The sequence below is a fragment of the Heloderma suspectum genome, chromosome 2 (genome assembly GCF_057233095.1).
Source record: "Heloderma suspectum isolate Gila_16-S chromosome 2, 16-S_ref, whole genome shotgun sequence".
Classification (NCBI taxonomy): Eukaryota; Metazoa; Chordata; class Lepidosauria; order Squamata; family Helodermatidae; genus Heloderma; species Heloderma suspectum.
This window is the reverse complement of record NC_139459.1, coordinates 395323937-395345697: the sequence shown is the minus strand read 5'-3', so window position 1 is coordinate 395345697 and position 21761 is coordinate 395323937. Positions and strand designations below refer to the sequence as shown.

At 45.4% G+C, this 21761-nt stretch overlaps 1 pseudogene across 1 annotated transcript in view; it reads left to right on the top strand.

Annotated features, from left to right (window-relative positions):
• The first annotated feature begins 15272 nt into the window (after positions 1-15272).
• Positions 15273-21761, top strand: part of LOC146356520 (uncharacterized) — a 46165-nt pseudogene continuing 39676 nt past the window's right edge. The window contains exons 1-5 of the transcript XR_014787125.1: positions 15273-15587; positions 16314-16803; positions 17194-17320; positions 17549-17652; positions 17877-18006. The product of XR_014787125.1 is annotated as an uncharacterized LOC146356520 (transcript). The remainder of the gene's footprint in view (positions 15588-16313; positions 16804-17193; positions 17321-17548; positions 17653-17876; positions 18007-21761) is intronic.

Here is a 21761-nt window from a genome sequence, read left to right as displayed (position 1 = left end):
TCGCCAGGTACTGCTCTCCACTCATGCAGCGAAAAGCTGGAAGAAATACCTGCCTAAATACACACTTCCCAGTGTAAATGTGCACCCCACACCAAGACCTTCCCCGGTTTACTCAGTCAAACACTCCACGACTGCTGATTTAGTGCTTGGAGAAGCAGAACTGACTTTTTCTTTGTCTTACAGCTCTGGAAACAGACTAACTCTCTCCACAGATACACTCTATCCTTTCAGGGACTGCCTTTAGATGTTAAAACATTAAAAAGTTGCGCTTCAGCCCTTGTGAGAAGGGCCATATCAGGTGCTACTAGCCACTCCAACCGCTGTCAAAGTAGCTGAAAAGGAAGCCTGGATCCACCATACTGGATGCAAGCGTGCCATTCCACCCGATGACCACAAGGTAGCCAAAACCTCCACCTTCCCCGGGCCAGAGGAGCTGTGACAGACAGCCCTGCCAAGTCAGGGCCAGAAGAAGCTGGCCCTTCTTGACATCACAGGATCAAGCCACACTTCCCCTGACCAGGAAACAGGGAGTCTTCGGCAACCAACTTCGTAGGAACAGTGCTAAGCCACCTGACCGCGACAAGGGTGTGCCGGAAGCAGACAACGAGAGTGCCGCATCACATGCTTAGGCAACACACCTAGATGGACTCAAGTTGAAATTCCAGCGCTGTCCTAAGCATGTTTCTTTACTGTACCCCAACCATTTTAGCCAGAGATCAACAGTGTGCAGTTGCTAACTGTAAGGTACAATGCCCTATTCTTGTAGCCAAACCTGTTCCTTTGCGTATACTGCAAAGTTATGAGTATAGTCACCTGAGCCAGTTCCTGTGAGTTGAGGTCCAAACACATATTTACATTTATTAAGAGTTGTAGCTGCCAAAATCAACCACCCTTGTTATGTTTGTGCTCACACCCCTACTCATAGCCATAATAGAGTCCCTCTAGTTGGTGTCCCAATGACCATTTTACAGTTGGCACAAGCACGGCGTCTATGCAAAATGACACCATTTCCACTTTGAGGCTGCCAGCAAGAGTTTGGTGGTTATGTGGGCGCACAGCAACACTTGCGCTCCCATCTTTGAGTGCTCCATGGCAATGCGCCCCAGGGCTTGTTGTGCTAGGAATGCAAATTGTCACAGACCTTCCCCAGGGCTGCCAACGCAACAAACGCAATTGGGCCGGGTGTAGTCGTGGCCTCATACCTACATATGGAGTTGCAAAGAATTATGCCGACATCTGTGCTCTATCTGAATCCCTCGCTCAGTTCATTAATGAAAGTGTTGTTGTTGTTGTTGTTGTTGTTGTTGTTCAGTCGTTCAGTCGTGTCCGACTCTTCGTGACCCCATGGACCATAGCACGCCAGGCCTTCCTGTCCTGCGCTCTCTCCCGGAGCGTGCTCAAGTTCATATTCATTGCATCCGTGATGCTATCTAGCCATCTCATCCTCTGCCGTCCCCTTCTCCTTTTGCCTTCAGTCTTTCCCAGCATCAGGGTCTTTTCCAGGGAGTTTTCTCTTCGCATTAGGTGGCCAAAATATTGGAGCTTCAGCTTCATTATCTGTCCTTCCAATGAGCACTCAGGGTTGATTTCCTTTAGGATGGACTGATTTGACCTCCTTGCAGTCCGGGGGACTCGTAAGAGTCTTCTCCAGCACCACAGTTCGAAAGCATCAATTCTTCGGCGCTCAGCCTTCCTTATAGTCCAGCTCTCACAGCCATACATTACTACTGGGAAAACCATAGCTTTGATTAGACGGACCTTTGTCGGCAAGGTGATGTCTCTGCTTCTTACTATGCTGTCTAGGTTGGCCATAGCTTTCCTCCCAAGGAGCAAGCGTCTTTTAATTTCATGGCTACAGTCACCGTCTGCGGTGATCTTGGAGCCCAAGAAAGTAAAATCTGTCACTGCTTCCATTTCTTCCCCTTCTATATGCCAGGAAGTGATAGGGCCAGATGACATGATCTTAGTTTTTTTAATGTTGAGTTTCAAACCAGCTTTTGCACTCTCCTCTTTCACCCTCAACAAGAGGCTCTTGAGATCCTCTTCGCTTTCTGCCATTAGGGTGGTATCGTCTGCATATCGGAGGTTGTTGATAATTCTCCCGGCAATCTTAATTCCGACCTGTGATTCATCCAACCCGGCATTTCTCATGATGTACTCTGCATATAAGTTAAATAAGCAGGGTGACAATATGCAGCCTTGTCGTACTCCTTTCCCAATTTTGAACCAATCGGTTGTTCCATGTCTGGTTCTTACTGTTGCTTCTTGACCCTCGTACAGGTTTCTCAGGAGACGGGTAAGGTGGTCTGGTACTCCCATCACTTTCAGAATTTGCCACAGTTTGTTGTGATCCGCACAATCAAAGGCTTTAGCGTAGTCAATGAAGCAGAAATAGACGTTTTTCTGGAATTCTCTTGCTTTCTCCATGATGCAGCGAATGTTGGCGATTTGATCTCTAGTTCCTCTGCCTCTTCGAAACCCAGCTTGTACTTCCGGTAGTTCTCGGTTCACATACTGCTGAAGCCTAGCTTGTAGGATTTTGAGCATCACCTTGCTGGCATGTGAAATGAGCGCAATTGTGCGGTAGTTTGAACACTCTTTGGCGTTGCCCTTCTTTGGAATTGGAATGTAAACTGACCTTTTCCAGTCTTGTGGCCACTGTTGAGTGTTCCAGATTTGTTGGCATATTGAATGCAGCACTTTAACAGCATCATCTTTTAGGATTTTAAATAGCTCGGCTGGAATACTGTCATCTCCGCTAGCTTTGTTGTTACTAATGCTTCCTAAGGCCCACTTGACTTCACTCTCTAGGATGTCCGGCTCAAGTTCAGTGACCGCACTATCATGGCTATCAGGGACATTCAGATCTTTCCTGTATAGTTCTTCTGTGTATTCTTGCCACCTCTTCTTAATCTCATCTGCTTCTGTTAGGTCCCTGCCTTCTTTGTCCTTTATCATGCCCGTCTTTGCACAAAACGTTCCCTTGAGATCTCCGATTTTCTTGAAGAGATCTCTAGTCTTTCCCATTCTGTTGTTTTCCTCGATTTCTTTGCATTGTTCATTTAAGAAGGCCTTCTTGTCTCTCCTTGCTATTCTCTGGAACTCTGCATTCAGTTGGGTATATCTTCCCCTTTCTCCCTTGCTTTTCGCTTCCCTTCTTTCGTGAGCTACTTGTAAAGCCTCATCAGACAGCCACTTGGCTTTCTTGCATTTCTTTTTCTTTGGGACGGATTTTGTTGCTGCCTCCTGAACAATGTTACGGACCTCCGTCCATAGTTCCTCAGGCACTCTGTCTATCAGGTCTAATCCCTGAAATCTATTCCTCACCTCCACTGTATATTCATCAGGGATATGACTGAGGTCATACCTGAACGGTTTAGTGGTTTTCCCGACGTTCTTCAATTTAAGCCGAAATTTTGCAAGAAGCAGCTCATGATCTGAGCCACAGTCAGCTCCAGGTCTTGTTTTTACTGACTGTATGGAGCTTCTCCATCTTTGGCTGCAAAGGACATAATCAATCTGATTTCGATATTGACCATCTGGTGACGTCCATGTGTAGAGTCGCCTCTTGTGCTGTTGGAAAAGAGTGTTTGCTATGATCAGCATGTTCTCTTGGCAAAACTCTATTAGCTTTTGTCCTGCTTCATTTTGTACACTAAGGCCATGCCTGCCTGTTATCCCGGTGATTTCTTGACTTCCTACTTTAGCATTCCAATCCCCTAGGATGAAGAGGACATCTTTTTTTGGTGTTAGTTCTAGAAGGTGTTGTAGGTCTTCATAGAACCGATCAACCTCAGCTTCTTCGGCCTCAGTGGTTGGGGCATAGACTTGAATTACTGTGATGTTGAATGGTTTGCCTTGGATTCGTACTGAGATCATTCTATCATTTTTAAGATTGTACCCCAGTACTGCTTTTCCCACCCTTTTGTTGACTATGAGTGCTACTCCATTTCTTCTAAGGGATTCATGGCCACAATAGTAGATATGATGGTCACCTGAATTAAATTCGCCCATGCCTGTCCATTTTAGTTTGCTGATTCCCAAGATATCGATGTTCAATCTTGCCATCTCATGTTTGACCACCTCCAGCTTACCTTGATTCATTGATCTGACATTCCAGGTTCCTAAACAATATTGTTCTTTACAGCATCGGATTTTCTTTTCACCGCCAGACACATCCACAGCTGAGTGTCCTTTCAGCTTTGGCCCAGCCGCTTCACTCTTTCTGGCGCTACTTGGAAATACCCTCTGCTCTTCCCCAGTAGCATATTGGACACCTTCCGACCTGAGGGGCTCATCTTCCGGCGTCATATCTTTTAGCCTTGTGATACGTTCCATGGGGTTTTCTTGGCAAGAATACTGGAGTGGGTTGCCATTTCCTTCTCCAGTGGACCACATTTTGTCAGAACTCTCCGCCATGACCTGTCCGTCTTGGGTGGCCCTGCACGGCATAGCTTATGGCTTCACTGAGTTACGCAAGCCCCTTCGCCACAACAAGGCAGTGATCCATGAAGGGGAATGAAAGTGTTGCAATTACCAAATCCCTCTCCACTGAACTAGCCGAGGCAAATCTAGTAGCCTTGCAAAATAGGCTAGCTCTAGACTATCTCTTAGCCTCGCAAGGAGGTGAGTGTGCTTTAACTGGGAATGAGTGTTGCACTCGAATAACGGATAACCAACCCGACATCTTGCACCATCTCAATAATATAAACAGAATCTCTAAAGATAGTTCACACATAGGTAAAGATACCTTTGGAAATTGGCTGAATTCTTGGTTTCCTTCTACTACTTGGGTAAGAAAGTTAGTCATTGCTTTGGTTATTTTTCTTTGCATAATTAATTGCTATTACATGCTTTGTGCACTGTTATATAAGCCTTGTTTCTCCATTATATAAGCACTGTCAACTTCCTACGGGCAGCTATGCCTATTGAAATGTCTCATCCAACTCATCGCTTTAAACATAAAGAATTCTATTCGTGATCCAAGAATGTACAAAGGGTACTACTTGGCTCCAAGGGAGGATTGTGGAAAGAATCCTTTAAGCTCAACCCTAATGCGTTGTGTGTACCCCAGAATAGCAACGCAGTTATAAGAGTGCCGTTGACATCTGCATAAGGTGCTCAACAGATGTTTGTGCTTGTGTTTAGTGTGAACCAGAGGTGCTCCATGTTTGTACGCTAGCCCACCTTGTGTTTACACCGTAGTGTGTGAGAAGCAAATTACAGCCCGTCAGCAGTTTCTCTGAGAATTGTTAGGGAGGATGGGTTCCTCCCTAGGCTGCGGGCTGATAATATTGTACTTCGTGCAGTAACTGAGTGTCAGTAGCTGGCAAGCTTCCACCCTGTCCAGGGAAGGAACATTCAGCCCCTTTCCAGATAACAGACTGTGTTAATGCCTCCAAGTAATGCAGCTACTACAGCATGGCTAGAGTTCTTCCCTATATGTGACGTATTTCTCTGTAAATAAGTTTACCCTACTGAATAGTCAAGGCAATCTGCCCCTTTGCTGACAGAGTGCCTTGCTGGCCATGCAATAAAGCGCTTTTAGATCCAGAAGTCTTACACATGTCAAGTGTGATCCACTGACCGGCTAGACAACGAACAAAGAGCATGTTCTGCTCATACAACAGGATCTAGTTTGTAAACCGCCCAGAGAGCTTTAGCTATTGGGCGGTATAGAAATGTGTTGTTGTTTATTCGGTCAGTTGCTTCCAACTCTTGGTGACTTCATGGATTTCCACACCAGAGCTTCCTGTTGGCTGTCGTGGAAATAATTCTATGTAATTATTTATTACATAGAAATGTAATAAATAATAATAATAATAAAAAAAATAATCACAATATTATGCTTCTTTTGAATGATATTTTATCTATTTTATATCCCGGATAGTAATCATTCTATAATTTATTTTATTTTATTTCATTTCATTTATAATATTTCAATACCGCCCCATAGCCAAAGCTCTCTGGGCAGTTCACAGAAATTAAAAGCCATTAAAATACATTATATAAAATATAAAAACCATTCACATAACGACATAAAACAAATAAACCGCACAAGAACAACATTTATCTAAAACTATTTAAGTTTTGTACAACATCTAGCAGTACAAGAACGTTTGATATTAGCGTCTTATATATGGCTCTATTCCTTCTGCAGGAGCATGACCATTGATGAAATATTTTCTGCATCAGAGATCCAGTGACGATCCTTCTACTACACATTTTTTGTTGCTGGAGATTTTGGATATGGTCGTTTAAAATACCTTTAAATTTGACTATTTTAAAATGAAGGGGGTTGCTATGGGAAGTCTAGCTGTATAGCTAACTTGTACATGCTATTGTGAAGAAAGGCCTGTATATAGCTTGTCCTTCTGTAAGGCCTTTTGTGAGGCCTCTGAGAAGCTATAACGTATCTGAGTAGGCCTGAGGCCTTGTTTTGTTACTGTCAAAGCCCTGTGTGGTAGTTGCTTAGTGACGATCTGAAGTGGAAGAGAGACAGTTGCTTTGATTAGATGGGGCCTGCATCAAGGACATTCAATTCTGATTGGCTGGGGATTCTAGCTAGGCCAAAAAGAGCGGTTGGGAAATGGCAGTTATGACAGTTGACAGTGTAGCCAGAGAAGGAAGAGTTCTGCCGGTTGGAGTGGGGTGTTTCAAAAGGGCTAAGAGAAAGCTGAGGAGAAAGCGAATAGCTTAGGCCTGGATGCTAAGCTATTCCTTCTCTGGGGGATAACCCTACGTGACTGGTAAAGATCAGGAGTAAGGAGCAGTTGGCTGTGTGATGCCAAGAAGCTGCCCTAAGATCTTGCCAGAAGAAAGTTATACAAGCTGGCGGTAAAACCCAGATAAGCTGTCCACACAGCCAGAAATACAACAGGGGGAGCGTGGGTGTCAGAGGAAGACTGAACCCACAAGCTGGACCTGGTTGTAAGGGTATTTGGCTGGGGTGAAGGTTTAGGGAATTTGGTCTGAGGTAAAAGACGCCATTACGAGGCTTGTAGCAGCAACGGTGTCTCTTCAGTCCTAAAGAACGGTTCTTCACTAAGCAGTCCTTTGAAACCCCCAAAATAAATAGTAGTAATCCCTTATGTACAAAATATCCCTTTAATAAATTGCTTGTTTAATTGTTCAACTTTTTTTTTCTTTTCTGTACCATATGCCTACTGCCTATATAATACGTCTCTTGAGGGTGTAGCTATTAATAGGTGTACTTTCCTGGAATTTTGGAGCTTGAGTGAACATGGAAAGCTCTTAAAACAATGTGTTATACCAAATGTTGTTTTTTTTTTCTTTTCTTGTTCTATTTCTTGAATAATGCTTGGCATGCAGGGTATGGAGAAAGTGGATAGGGAGACATTTTTCTCCTTCATAATACTAGAACACAATGGGGTCATCCTATAAAGCTGATGGGTGGGAGATACAGGACAGATAAAAGAAGGACGTCTTCACACAGCACAGAGTTCGACTATGGAATTTGCGATCACAGGAGGTAGTGATGGCCACCAACTTGGATAGTTTTAAAAGGGGGTTGGACAAACTCCTGGAACAGAAGGCTATCAATGGCTACTAGTCTGGATGGCTATGTGTACCTTCAGTACCAGAGGCAGTGAGCCTATGTACACCAGTTGCTGGGGAACATGGGCGGGAAGGTGGTTGGCCCCTGTGTGAACAGAATGCTGTGCTAGATGAACCCTTGGTCTGATCCAGCAAGGCTCTTCTTAGGTTCTTAGAGTTCCTTTGGTCCGGAAATACAGGCATTTGCTATAAATAAGAACCCCCATAGGTGGGCCTGCCCAGTGAAGGAGCAGTTTCCACATAGGGAAGAGGAACTTGCTGGGGAGAGGAAACCTCCCAGAGTTGAAATAACTGTCCTTTTGAAACAAAAATAAATCCATATGCACAGCATTTCATTTGTTATGGCAACAAAATCCTATGTGACCCTATGGAATTGTTTCTCGGGGGCATGATTTAGTAATCACAAAATGAAGGATCTGCTTCCCCCTCTTGTCTCCCCCTCCCGTGCTTTAGATGATATCGGATTGCTTTTAAGCAGCTGAAGACAACTATACTACTGGCTAATTTGCTGGCTGCTTGTTATAACGATCACCGGGATTTTGTGTAAAAAATTCTTTCAGAATTCTGGACATTTATTGAGTAGTGCTAAATTTCCTGAAATAATAACCAGCAGTTCATATTAAAATTCATGTATCACACTATTTCTTTGTTGGAATAAATGCGTGTCTTAAAAATGTATGTTAAAGGGCCTCTCAGCCTTCTAAATGGTGTCCGAGGGCCAAAACAGACATTACTTTAAAGACATTCCTAACAGCGACAGCTTTTTCATTTGTACTCCAGAGTAGCGGCACAGACCATGATCTAGTCTGGGACCCTGGGTGGGCGGGCTTTAACTTTTTCCCTCTGTTATGGCCCAATCTGGAAGACACACACACACCCCTACATTTTCTACTGCAAAATATCGATCCATGAAGCAAAACTTCCAACTCTACCACTCTATGTTGACCGTCTTGGTTGTCAGTTGAGTACTAGTATTGTGGAATGGTAACTTCCACTGCATGGTGGTTTCACTCGCACAGACTCCATGTGTCTATTCCAGCCAACAGACAAATCTGGGGCTGTCGTCCCTCTCTGCCACTGACAGCCATCCAGCTCCAAGGTAGCGATGAAGCGGGAACTAACCACAGCATAAGATACTATACCATATTCATATTGACTAAATCAGGGGTAGGCAACGTGGCAACCAAGATCACTAGGGTGCCCCTGACACCTTTCTTGAAGCCCGCTAAGGTACCATATCCCTCCTCCTCCTCCTCATTAAATTGCCACATTTTCTTACTGGCAGCTGCGATTGCTGTGAAATAGGTTTCTGTTGGTTCTGAAAAACAACAGAAGGGCCATAGCTCAGTGTGACAGAGCACGTCCTTGGTGTGCAGGAGGCCCCAGGTTCGATCCCCAGCTTCTCCAGGTAGGGCGAGGAAAGCACCCTGCTTTAAATCCTGGAGACCCGCTGCCAGTCCGTGCTGACAATACTGGGCTCGATGACCCAATGGTCAGTATAAGGCAGCTTCCTATGTTCCTAAAACTGTGGGTTCAAAGGAGTTATTTAGTGTGTTGGGGCACTTCTGTGCTGCACTCAGTCTTTGGGAGAGGTTACTTGTCCTTTGCCATGCCTTTCATGGCAGCCATTTTGCAGTGGTGCCCAGGACAGTCTCTCATATTGCCAAATGTGCTCATGGCCCAGACAGGTTACCTACCCCTGGCCCAAATAATGTGTTTTATGTCTTATAGCCTTGGATTATAGCTAATATGTAAAAATATACAAGAGAAACACCCAACCATAGGGGATGTTAAGAAGTATGCTTTAATTTACATGGACATGCATATCACATACATGTAAACCAAACACATACACAGGGGATCTTTTGGTGTTGAACTCTGGCCGCTTAGGAAAACCTGATACCCCCACAAGCTGAGAGTCAGAGACCGCCACGAGGTCTGTGAAAGCAATTCTGTTTTATTAAAGAAGAGTTTAGAATGAGTTAGCATCACACATCGGATTTAGAATCATACATATATCAGGGGAATTAGAACCATACACTAACACTGAGAAGGCGAAAGATAACAAGCATTTAAAGTAAGTAACGAAGCTAGATACACTGGGATGCCTAGAATCATAGATCCTGTGTGTGTGTGTGTGCACGTCCATGCATGTATTAAAAAAAAAAGGTGCTAGAAGTGGGGCACCTCAAAGGGGACAGTTTTAAATCCTAGCAAGAGTGTGTATGTAGCTGATCATACAGACGGGGAAAAGGAAGAACTTTCAGCCCAGGATAATTTAAATAGGGGAGAAACAGAGTATTTGGGGGGACTGTGAGAGAATTTTGGAAGAGGGGGTTAGAGCAAATGCAGGGGGGTTGGAAGAAAATGGATGGAGAGCATTTGTGTAAAAAAGCAAAAGGGAGCTCCGAGCCAAGGGGTTTTGGAGTTTGGAATCCAGTGGAATATTAAGAAAAAGGGAAGAAATAATTGGAGAATGGACCACTTAGGGGGTTGCTCTTTTTATCCCTCCTCTCCGGATTTAGTAATCAAAATAAAACAAGTTCTTTCCGGTTGCTCATTGGATGCTGGAAAATGGTTTTTCGGTGGCAGACATTAAGGGAAGAAAGAAGAGAATGGGCTCCCTTTGCCTTCCTGATGTGAAGAACTGGTGGGAGTTGATGGGTAGTATTTCTGCATAATATCTCTGGCTATCACAGGTCCAGGTGAGCAAGATAACCAAGGGGATTGTGGTGATTGCCTCAAAACAAAGATGACAGAAGAGTCATGTAGGCATGTTTTACACAATATTAGATTTTGGGACTCACAGCTTTAAAAAGGGTCTTGAATTCTTAATTTGTCCATTTGGCTTAAACAAGGTTAGAAATCACCATAAAATATTTCTTGGTGGGGGGTTTCTATGGTTGTCCTGAGGCAGGATCTGAAATTTGCAAGTGTTAACACAGAGGAATGAAGGCAATCAGAGCACAATGGCTGGCCAGAAAGTTGTATGAAAAGTCTGCAGCTCTGCTTAGGATGTATAAGCCTCAATATCAGATGGAACCTGCTTTTCTGCTGTTCTCCAAGACCAAAAAACCCCTGCTCCCCTTTCAGATTCAGGCCCCTTCTTCTCAAAACAGCAGAATTTGGGGGTACTTCATAAGAGGGTCTTTTAAAAAAAACAGAAAAAAAATCTGGGACTTTTTCAGATAAGTTGTGAACTCCCTTGAACATCTTCAGCAGATTTGGGGACTCTATTTTCCACTTGATAATTTAGCCACTTAACAGGCAGAAGAAGATAGGTTGTATGTGAATGGTGTCTGATTTCTTCTAAATGGTGTCTGATTTCTTCTGAATTAATCATGGTATTTCATCCTTTCTTTTTTCCATTGAGTTTTTCGTTTTCAATTTGAGTTTGCCTGATCAATGCATTCTAGGCTTAGCCTTTTCAAAGCATAATGAAATTCAATAAACAAAAAAACCCCTTTCAGTTTAACACGTTGTATTAAGGGCTTTAGCAGTGACAGATTTTATTTTCTTGGGCTCCAAGATCACCGCAGACGGTGACTGTAGCCATGAAATTAAAAGACGCTTGCTCAATGGGAGGAAAGCTATGGCAAACCTAGACAGCATAGTAAGAAGCAGAGACATCCCCTTGCTGACAAAGGTCCATATAATCAAAGCTATGGTTTTCCCAGTAGTAACGTATGGCTGTGAGAGCTGGACTATAAGGAAGGCTGAGCGCAGAAGAACGGATGTTTTCGAACTGTGGTGCTGGAGAAGACTCTTACGAGTCCCCTGGACTGCAAGGTCGTCAAATCAGTCAATCCTAAAGGAAATCAACCCTGACTGCTTACTGGAAGGACAGATACTGAAGCTGAAGCTCAAATATTTTGGCCACCTAATGCGAAGAGAAAAGTCACTGGAAAAGACCCTGATGCTGGGAAAGATTGAAGGCAAAAGGAGAAGGGGACGGCAGAGGATGAGATGGCTAGATAGCATCACCGATGCAATGAATATGAACTTGAGCACACTCCGGGAGAGAGCGGAGGACAGGAAGGCCTGGCGTGCTATGGTCCATGGGGTCAAGAAGAGTCGGACACGACTTAACGACTGAACAACAGTTAAGGGCTTTCCACATTCACTCAGGCTCCAAAATGTGGGGAAATTACAGCTGTTAAGGCCAGCTTCCAACACATTATTTAGGCAATATACATATTGTGTGGTGTGGTAAGTTCCAGCTTCACCACTACCTTGTAGCTGGCAGTGGTGAAGCCAGTGGCTCTCAGTGGCAGAGTGGTGGCTGTCCGTGGCAAAGTTGTGGACCTAAATCCCATATTTGTCTGTTCACTGGAATAGATACATCCACATAGACCATAGAATGAGAGTTGGAAGGGACCTTGAAGTTCAGCTGGATACCAGTTGTTTTCCGGGCCAAATTCAAGGTGTTGGTTTTGACCCTTAAAACCCTATACGGTTCCGGCCCAGCCTATCTCAAGGAGTGCCTCCAGCAACATCAGACAGGCCACTCAACAAGATCAGCCTTGGATGGCCTTCTCTCTGTCCCATCAGCCAGGACAGCTAGGCTGGTGAGGACGAGGGAGAGGGCCTTCTCTGTGGTGGCACCCAGTCTGTGGAACTCCCCTCCTAGGGAACTCTGCCATGCCCCCTCTTTAATGAGCTTCCGCCATGCATTGAAAACTTGGTTGTTTAGGCAAGCATTTGGGGTGGGTTAGGGTATTTTTAAATGATGTTTTAATGTTTAATTTTACTGTTTTAAATTGTACTGTTGTACGTCGCCCGGAGTGGCCAGGTGACTGGCCAGATCGGCCATTAAGAAATTTAATTAATTAATAAATAAACATTTTAAAGCATCTTTCCTTTTTAGCAAAATGAGATTAGAACATTTAGCCAAGAGTAAGCTGCAATATACTGCCTTGTTTACTACCTGTGAGCAGCAGAAACTTTGGGAATTCTTCTTCTTGGTGCCTTTTAATTGACAAATATTTTTTCTGCTGCTATAGATTTGCTGGTTTTAGCTAAAACAAATTATTGGAAAAGTATATAAGTACAAAATAACTATAGATCGAATACACACATACAACATACAAGGCATAATACAGTCTGATAAGAATCATATGATAAAGAGGAATTTTATCAAAACACAAAAATGTTCAGCAGCAGCATTGGATCATGCCAGGAATTTAACATATAGCAAATAACTGGTCTCTGTGATTGTCCACAGTGGTCCTCTGATAAACAGTTAGTTTAACTAATTCAAGATCTCTCCATCAGGCTGCTTGAATCCCATTGAATTCCATGGGATAGAAACAGTCTAACTGTGCACAGGATTGCAGCCTTTGTGAGTTCTTCTGGTGCCTTCTAATTGACAGATATTATAATCTGCTGCTACAGATTTGCTGGCTTTAGCTAATTTTAACATACCAGTTATTTTAGGATGTGTTCAGTATTTTATTGTAGGCAGCCCTGACAATGCGTTTGAAGGGGTGGGGTTGGATTTCTGATGGTGAAAATACACATTGCAATCCTATGTCTGCTCTGAAGGAATAGATTCCCCTGTCTTTCAATACTAGTCAACACAAGAAATAATCTCTCATAATCTTGAACGGTGGGAGTCAATGTTTTGCCGTCCTCAAAGTTTTGGATGAAAACCAGGGAGTCCCAGATCCAAAACCCCACTTAGCCTTGAAGTTCACTGGATGAACTCCAATATCAGAGGCAGTATGCCTATGTGCACCAATTCCTTGGGAACATGGGCAAGAGGGTGCTGATGCACTCATGTCTCCTGCTTGTGGGTTCCCGGTCAACATTTATTTATTTCATTTCTATACCGCCCAATAGCTGAAGCTCTTTAGGCAGTTCACAAAAATTAAAACCAAAAAGCACACAGTAAAACAATATAAAATATAAAAACATTAAAACCACAATATAACACTACAACCAGAATAAAACCAGAGTAAAACCTAGCAGCAACAGCTGGCTGGCCACTGTGTGAACAGAATGCTGGACTAGATGGACCCTTGGCTTGATCCAGCAGGGCTCTTCTCATGTTCTTATGGGTTTCTGTTCATTTGTTGTCCACCTGGCTGCCCAACAATCTCCCTGGTCAAACTGTCCAAGGTGGTCATTTTCTGTAATTTTGAGTTTTAAGGACAACACACACACAAATAAACAAAGAGACAAACAACATGTTTACAGCAAATCAAAGACAATATATGTTTTATCCATGATTGAAGGTAGATCAAGTTAATTCATCTAAGGGCGCAATCCTATGCAGGTTTAGCCAGAGAAAAGCCCTACAACTTCCCAGCATTCCCCAGCCAACAAAGGCTGGCTGTGGGATACTGGGAGTTGTAGAACTTTTCTCTGGCTAAACCTGCATAGGATTGCGCCCTATAAAAGTCTTTCTAGACAGCACCATGTGCATTCAGCAGGCATCGTACTTTTCTTCATTAACACTAACCGACTACACAGGGTTGTTGTGAGGATCCAATATGAGCGGGGAAGAACCCTGCACATCACCCAGCGCTCCTCGGAGAAGGAACGGGCTATCAGCGTGCGAAATCAAACGTTTCATTACAGAGGATTCCAAAGAAAGCCCATCTTGCTTTCCACTTGCAAAGAAGGCCGATGCTATTTTGGGCTGCATTAATAGAAGCATCGCTTCCAAATCCCGGGAACTACTAGTTCCCCTCTTCTCAGCACTGGTTAGGCCTCATCTGGAGTACTGTGTCCAGTTCTGGGCACCACACTTTAAGAAGGATGCAGACAAGCTGGAGAGGGTTCAGAGGAGGGCAAGGAAGATGATCAGGGGACTGGAAACAAAGCCCTATGAGGAGAGACTGGAAGAACTGGGCATGTTTAGCCCTGAGAAGACTGAGGGGAGATAGGATGGCGCTCTTCAAGTACTTGAAAGGCTGTCACAGAGAGGAAGGCCGGGATCTCTTCTCCACCATCCCAGAGTGCAGGACACGGAATAATGGGCTCAAGTTGCAGGAGGCCAGATTTCGGCTGAACATCAGGAAAAACTTCCTGACTGTCAGAGCAATAGGACAATGGAACGGATAATAGAATCATAGAACAGCAGGGTTGGAAGGGGCCTACAAGGCCATCCAGTCCAACCCCCTGCTCAGTGCAGGATCCAAGTCAGATTACCCAGGGAGGCGGTGGGCTGTCCCAGCCTGGAGGCATTCAAGGCGAGGCTGGGCGGCCACCTGTCAGGGATGCTCTGACTTGGGACTCCTGCCTTGAGCAGCGGGGTGGGCTCGATGCTCTCGTAGGGCCCCTCCCGCCCTACTATCCTGCGATGCCATGATTTTTTGCCATGATGTGTTGCTCCGCTCTCTTTGCGCTGGAGGAAACGCTGGGGAGGGAGTCTGCATGCAAACATCTCCCAGCCCCCTTCACTGGCGGTGCAGCTTCTGCTGCCCCCCCACCCCACCGCTTCTTTGCAAAAAGAAGCGTCTCTCCCCCACCCACCCCGCGCCCCTTTGCATTCATCAGACCCTTCCCAGCTTCCCCATGGAACGCAATGCAAGGGGGGGGGAGAGGAAGTCCCTCCTCCTCTTCACATCCCTTTGTACCTCCAGGCAGGCAGGCAGGCGGTGGTGTGTCCCCCCCCCCCCCGTTCCCTGCGCGAGGAGGAAGCCGCGGCAGGGCTTGCACGAAGCAGGCAGCCCAGAGAAAAGCCCCCCGCGCGCCCCGCCTTGCAGGGCTCGACCCACGTTTCTGCAAGAGGCCCTGGCGGGGCCAGACATCGGGCCCCCGGGACCGCGCTGCCCGAGGGCGAGGGAGGGCGCGCCGCTGCCCGGGCAGAGCTTTCGGGGAGGGGCGCCTCCGCCCGCCGCTTCCTGCCCCTCCCTCTCCCCGTGGCTGCGATCCGCAGCCCCTCCTCCCGTGCAAGGCAGCGGCTGAGCGGCCAGGCCGGCGCGGCTCGGGCCGGACCTGGGGGGCGAAGTCCAGCGACCCGCCGCGCCGCGCCCGCCCCCGAAAAAGAGAAGCGGGGGCTGGTGAGTGCAAAGCGCGTTGGGGTCCCCGGGATGGTGGGATTAGGAGCAACGTGCCCCCGGGGGGGGGAGGCCTAGCCGCGGGGAGGACAGGCAGCAAGGGCAGGGGGCACGTTTTGCAGAAAGGGGGAGAGCGCCCCCCGCGAATGGCCCGTTTAGGGCCCCTCCAGGAGACCCCCATCTCGCCGCGCCCCGAAGCCAGGAAGTCTCCGCAGCCCCTTCCTGGGAGAGAAGAAAAGGCTGCAGAACCCAGGCCCTGTGACTCTGGAGGCACTGAAACCGGTTTCAAACTAGTTCAGCGTGTGGAATATTGGCACACTAGGAGGGATCTGCTGGTGGGCTTTGGGGGGGGGAAGCGGGGGGGAGCGGGGCGGGGGGGGCGTCGAGGGGACTTGTGGGGGCTGGTGCAGGGCTAGAGATGCTCCATCGGCTGGTCGGGTTGGAGAAGGGATGTGCTAGAGGGGCTGGGGGGGGGAGCAGACACTGCCGCGGTGGGGAGGGGGAGTTGTGGGGTTGGCGCAATAAACTGGGCCAGATTAAGGTTTGGGTCTGAGCATCTTGGACTCCCTGTGTCTCTAGGGCCCCTCCGAGTGGTGTTAACCTGCCTTTCTTAGCCGGAATGTGCTTTTTGTCAGTGGATGTTGTGTATATATATATATATATATATATATATTCACACAGAGAGGCTTGTAGGCTTTGTAATACATGTTCCAAACACATAAAATGCAGGCAGTCCTTGCCTCAAGGAGGAAATTGGCGACAAAGGAAGGAGATCCTTCGAACCCTTTTGGCAGCGGAGATGGAGAAGAGGGTGAAGATGGAACAGCAAGACTTCAGCAGCCCTGGGGAAGGAAAAGGCCCCCGAATCATCCAGGAAGGGAGCAGTGCGGAGCTCTGGGAAAGAGGAGCGCAGGAGAACCTGGCTGGGAGCAGCGCCAGCTCAGATGTGGAGCGTCGGCGCTTCAGGGGGTTCTGCTACCGGGAGGCCGAGGGGCCCCGAGAGGCCTGCAGCCGACTCCACCACCTTTGCCGTCGGTGGCTGAAGCCAGAAAGATGCACAAAAGCTCAGATGCTGGACCTGGTGATCCTGGAGCAGTTCCTGACTGTCCTTCCCCCGGAGATGGAGAGCTGGGTCAGGGAGTGTGGAGCGGAGACCAGTTCCCAGGCGGTGGCCCTGGCAGAAGGTTTCCTCCTCAGCCAGGCAGAGGACAAAGAGCAGGTGAGAGCATTTCAGACAGTCGAAGGGATTCGTGCAGTTCCAGGGAAGGAGGGGATCCTTCTTCCACCAGCGGAACAGAATTATAGTGGAAGCTGGGTGTCAGGGCACTTCTGGGAGCATCTTTCTCTCCTCCCAGTTGGTTTTAGGAGGGAGTTTCGGACGAACTTTTCTAGTGTTCTTCTCATGCTAGTGATACATTTTTGGCCCAAATCCTTATTCGCCCACCTGCCAAAGGCACGGCTTCAGGGCTTAGTAAGTAGAATAACCTTAGAAGGGGACCTGAATGCAAATAGATTGGCGAACCCTGCCCGAGGCCTTTCCCTGACCCCACTGTTTCCTTTCCTAATCCCTTTTCCCCCTTCACTGCCTGGCTCCTCGTTCCTTTTCCAGGTGCAGGGAATATTAGCCAAAGCAGCCACGGATGTCCCTGAGGCAGAGAAGCCCCCCTCGGACACCACACAGAGGCCGCTGTTCAAGTGGACCTTGCAGGAGGTTGATGGAGGTCCCAGCTTCCTGGGTGAGGATTAGTGGGGCGGATGTCAACATGGGGAGGCGGCTCTCCTCTCTAACGTGTTCCGAAAAGGAGTTGTGTTTCAATAGATTCGACGTTATAAAAACGATAACCAGCACTTTGAATTATATCCAAACGCAGTTGAAAAAGATCGATTCCGCTCAAGGAACTAAAATGCAAAATCCTTATGAAATTAAAAAAAATGTTTTCCCACCCTTTTTGTGTTCCTCGCAGGAAATGGAACAATATTCGAACAGAGTGAAATAACGCTGGGGGTTCCTTCTAGGCCTCCTTTGCTTTGTGGTGGAGTGGAGACAGCTTCTCTGCAGCCAGAGCAGGTAAGAGAGGCCTGGTTGCCTCTGTCCCCTGCACATCTTTCTCGGCCTGGACAAATCTCCCCCTTTCCCTTTGCTTCTGTCCACGGTGGCTGCTAGGAAGGCTTTGAAAGTCACTCCTGAAGCTCTGGATCCTGCAAATTAACCTCCAACCACCTCACATTTATTGGCTTTTTGGACTGCTACATTACGTGTAAGGAGAAAACCATTCCTTCTTCTTCTTTCAGGATCCAGTGACCTTTGAGGAGGTGGCTGTGCATTTCACAGAGGAGGAGGAATGGGCTCTGCTGGATCTAGGCCAGAGGACTCTGCATAGGGATGTCATGGAGGAGAATTATGGGAATCTGGCTTCTCTGGGTAAGGAATGGGACCCCTCTGGGTAAGCCTTTCTCTCTGCCTTGTTGACAGATCCTGGAAGGGGGAATTGCAGCTTTTCTTTGTATCAGTGCATTGTGAGGATGTCACTGAGGGCAACATCCATTCCTAGGATGTTCTGTTCCAGATAAAGCTCACAAGGTGCTGTACATAAAGCCTTAAATTATAGGTAGAACATTCACATCCTTCTGCTGAGCTGGCAGGATTGTTGAGTCTCTACCCGCCCTTACCTGTTGGCCTTCTTATAGCCAATATGAACTTGGATGTTGGTTTGACTTTGGAGAAAAATAGGATCTCCTTCCAAGGTAGGGCTCCCCATCCCTATGAAGCGGCCAAGACATATGCCACTGGCATGGCACTTTACCTGTGACTGCCTTTTTAGTATGAATTAAAAACAAGGTTTAAAAGCAGCAAATAAGTTCTAGTAGCAGACTGCTCCTTCTTACATCTGAAGGTTATCTGAAGGATCGCCTCCTCTCCTATGTGCCTGCCCAGACCCTAAGATTATCCTTATGGGCCCTTCTCCGGGAGCCCCCACCAAAGGAAGTGAGGCAGGTGGCTACCAGGAAGAGGGCCTTTTCTGCTGTGGCCCCCCAGCTGTGGAACGACCTCCCTAGAGTGGTTCGCCTGGCGCCTACGTTGTTCTCCTTCCGGCGCCAGGTGAAGACCTTTTTATTCTCCCAGCATTTTAGCTTCCTAGTCTTTTATCTCTGGTGTTTTAAATGTGTATTTTAAATCTCTGCATTGCTGCTAGGTTTTATTCTGGTTGTACTGTTCTATTGTGGTTTTAAGCTTTCATATTTTATATTGTTTTATGCTGTGCTCTGTGGTTTTAATGTTTGTGAACCGCCCAGAGAGCTTCAGCTATTGGGAGGTATAGAAATGAAATAAATAAAATAAAAATACGTACTCTAGGAAACAGAATCAAGAATTGAAAATAGTGTCTGTGCCCTGTTGTCCTGTAAGTACTTTGGCTGGTGGGTCTTTCAGCTAGGATGGCTGTCCACAGGCAGCCATACCACAGATCTACGGTTATTAGTTGGTCATTCTTCCAGTTTGCAATTACTCATCAAGCAGTGACCATCAGTACTGCTTCTTTATATGGGGTATCTTTATGTCCTCCCATAAGCAGGGAAAGCAGGGCCTTTTTGGGATTGAGCTGCAAGTGGGATTTTATTTTTATTTTTTTCACATTTGCCAATATTTCTGGATTATGTCTCATTTCCACTGTAGAGGATAAAAAGATCCAGCTCCAGTACAATTATGCCAACACTTTGGGTTTACTCTGGTATAAATGTTACTCAGTAATAGAGGAGGTAGATGCCCATCTGTAGATTCCAAGAAAATTATTTAGAAGTATTCTAGCCGAGATTGACCTTAAAGGTTTTTTGGACCATATAGGGTTCTGTATCCCTTCATATTTTTTTCTTTGAGATCTGCCTTCCAGCTAGCTTTCATTCCAGTAACAGTTCCCATGGTTTCTATAATCAAGTACTTTATCTGTGCGGTATGTCCCTTGGTGTCAGATTCCACTTTGATTATGAACTTTTCAAATTAGGTTAACGTTCCAATCTCTTGAGACTTTACCATAACAGTAGAGGTGAAATGCAGAATTTGGTACAGTTGGAACCAAGAATAATGTATATTGCCAAACTGGTTGACCATAGAATCATAGAATAGTAGGGTTGGAAGGGACCTATAAGACCATCGAGTCCAACTCCCTGCTGAATGCAGGAATCCAAGTCAGAGCATCCCTGACAGATGGCTGTCCAGCCTCATCTTGAATGCCTCCAGGGTGGGAGAGCCCACCACTTCCCTAGGTCATTGGTTCCATTGTCGTATTGCTCTATAGTCAGGACATTTTTCTTTGAGGCCCAGTTCTTGGTTGTGTATTATTATAGAGATCTCTGAATCTATATAATTCACATGATTCCCAGCTCTTGAAGTATTGTTCTTTGTCAGCGCTGGCAAATAATGGGGGTGTTAAAAAAAAGCGGGGGGGGAGTAAGCGGAGACCTCAATGGGCTTAGCTTTTTATTCCATTTTTTCCCAATTTTCAGAGTAAGATTCAAGAAAGGGTGTTGGATACTTTTATCCAGTGATATGCTTTGTATTAAGGATGGAAGGCCTTGAATCGGAGTTTTACTCCAGTCATCACCCTTCATGAACACCCACAAGTTTGGATTATTTTGGTGGTTCAAGCTAATCAGTTGTTTAAGCTGGTACATTTCATAATAAATTCTTAAATTTGGCAAGTGTATACCCTCTAGCAGGTAGCTTATAGTGAGAATTTAATGATTCTAGGTTTCTTACCATTGAGTACGTATTTGTTTAACATTTTCTGCCAAGTTTTAATTTATCTTCTGAAGGTGGGATCGGAAGGACTTGAAAGAGGTCTAAATATTTTGGTCATAGAATCGTTTTTATAGCTGCTACTCTTCCTAGCCATGATAAATGTAGTTTGGTCCAATTTCTAAGAGTTAATTTAGTGTATTTAACTAGGGGAGGAAAGCTGAGTTTCAGTGGATTCATAGAATTGGTTGATTTTAACAGGTTTTGATTCCTATGGATTTACTAATGTCCGGTTTTATTTCTTTACATAAATTAAGAGCCAAAAGTTCTGATTTTTTTTTTAATGTTTATACTTAAATCTTGCAACCTCCCCAAATTTACTAAATTCTTCAATGTCTCTTAAGACAGATAATTTTGATTTTGTAAGGGTTGAAATTAAATAATCTGTAAATAAGAAGATTTAATGGTCTGTTTCAGTTTTATATATTCCATGAATTTCCTTGTTGTTGTGCTTGCAGTTCAATATAATGCGCGAATAAAAGTGGTGACAGCGTTCTTTCTTGGTACCTTGGTAATGTTTATTAACATAACATATGGGTTTCCTGCGGGCAGCTGGTTGGCCACTGTGTGAACAGAATGCTGGACTAGATGCACCTTGGACTGATCCAGCATAGCTCTTTCTTATATTCTTATTGAGTTTGAATTATAGTTATTAATTCTGATAATTGTCTTATTATTAAACATATAGTCTCGATATAGTATTTACAAAGGGGATTCCACTGTTTAATTTTTTAAGGAGTTTGAACAGGAACACATCAAAAGCTTTGTTCACATCCATTGATTGCTTTGATGGCTTCTTTTTTCAGAAAGATGTATTACGCTGAGAACTTTGCAGATAGGGTTTACTATGTTCTGCCCTTGAATAAACCCAGTCTGGTTTGGGTTGATAGATGTTGGAGCTGGCTTGCTTCATCTTTCAGTTAAGATGGATGTAAATATTTTGTAGTCTTGATTGGTTAAAGCTGTACGTCAGAAATTTGATTTGAATTTGTAGCATATATGAATCCTATAGTCAAGTCTTATGTTTCTAGATCTTGAATTTGCATATCAAAATTCCCTGCTACCAAAATGGCCATTCCTCTGGCTTTCGAAGTCTGTGAAATTCTTTCCTATCCATGTTGAACTTAAAAGATTATCGCTTTCCTTTTTGAAATGCATTTCTCATACTTCTCTCCCATGAAATGTTAAATCTGTGTTTAGGAAGCAATGTCTTCCTAAATGTTTTATTGTGTGCTGTTTGGTTTTAATTTTTGTGAACCGCCCAGAGAGCTTCGGCTATTGGGTGGTATAGAAATTAAATAAATAAATAAATGTCTTCTCGGGTGCCATTTGAAGTTGAAGGACCTAGGTATGTCTGTTCGGCTGGACCATCAACGTGTTCAGGG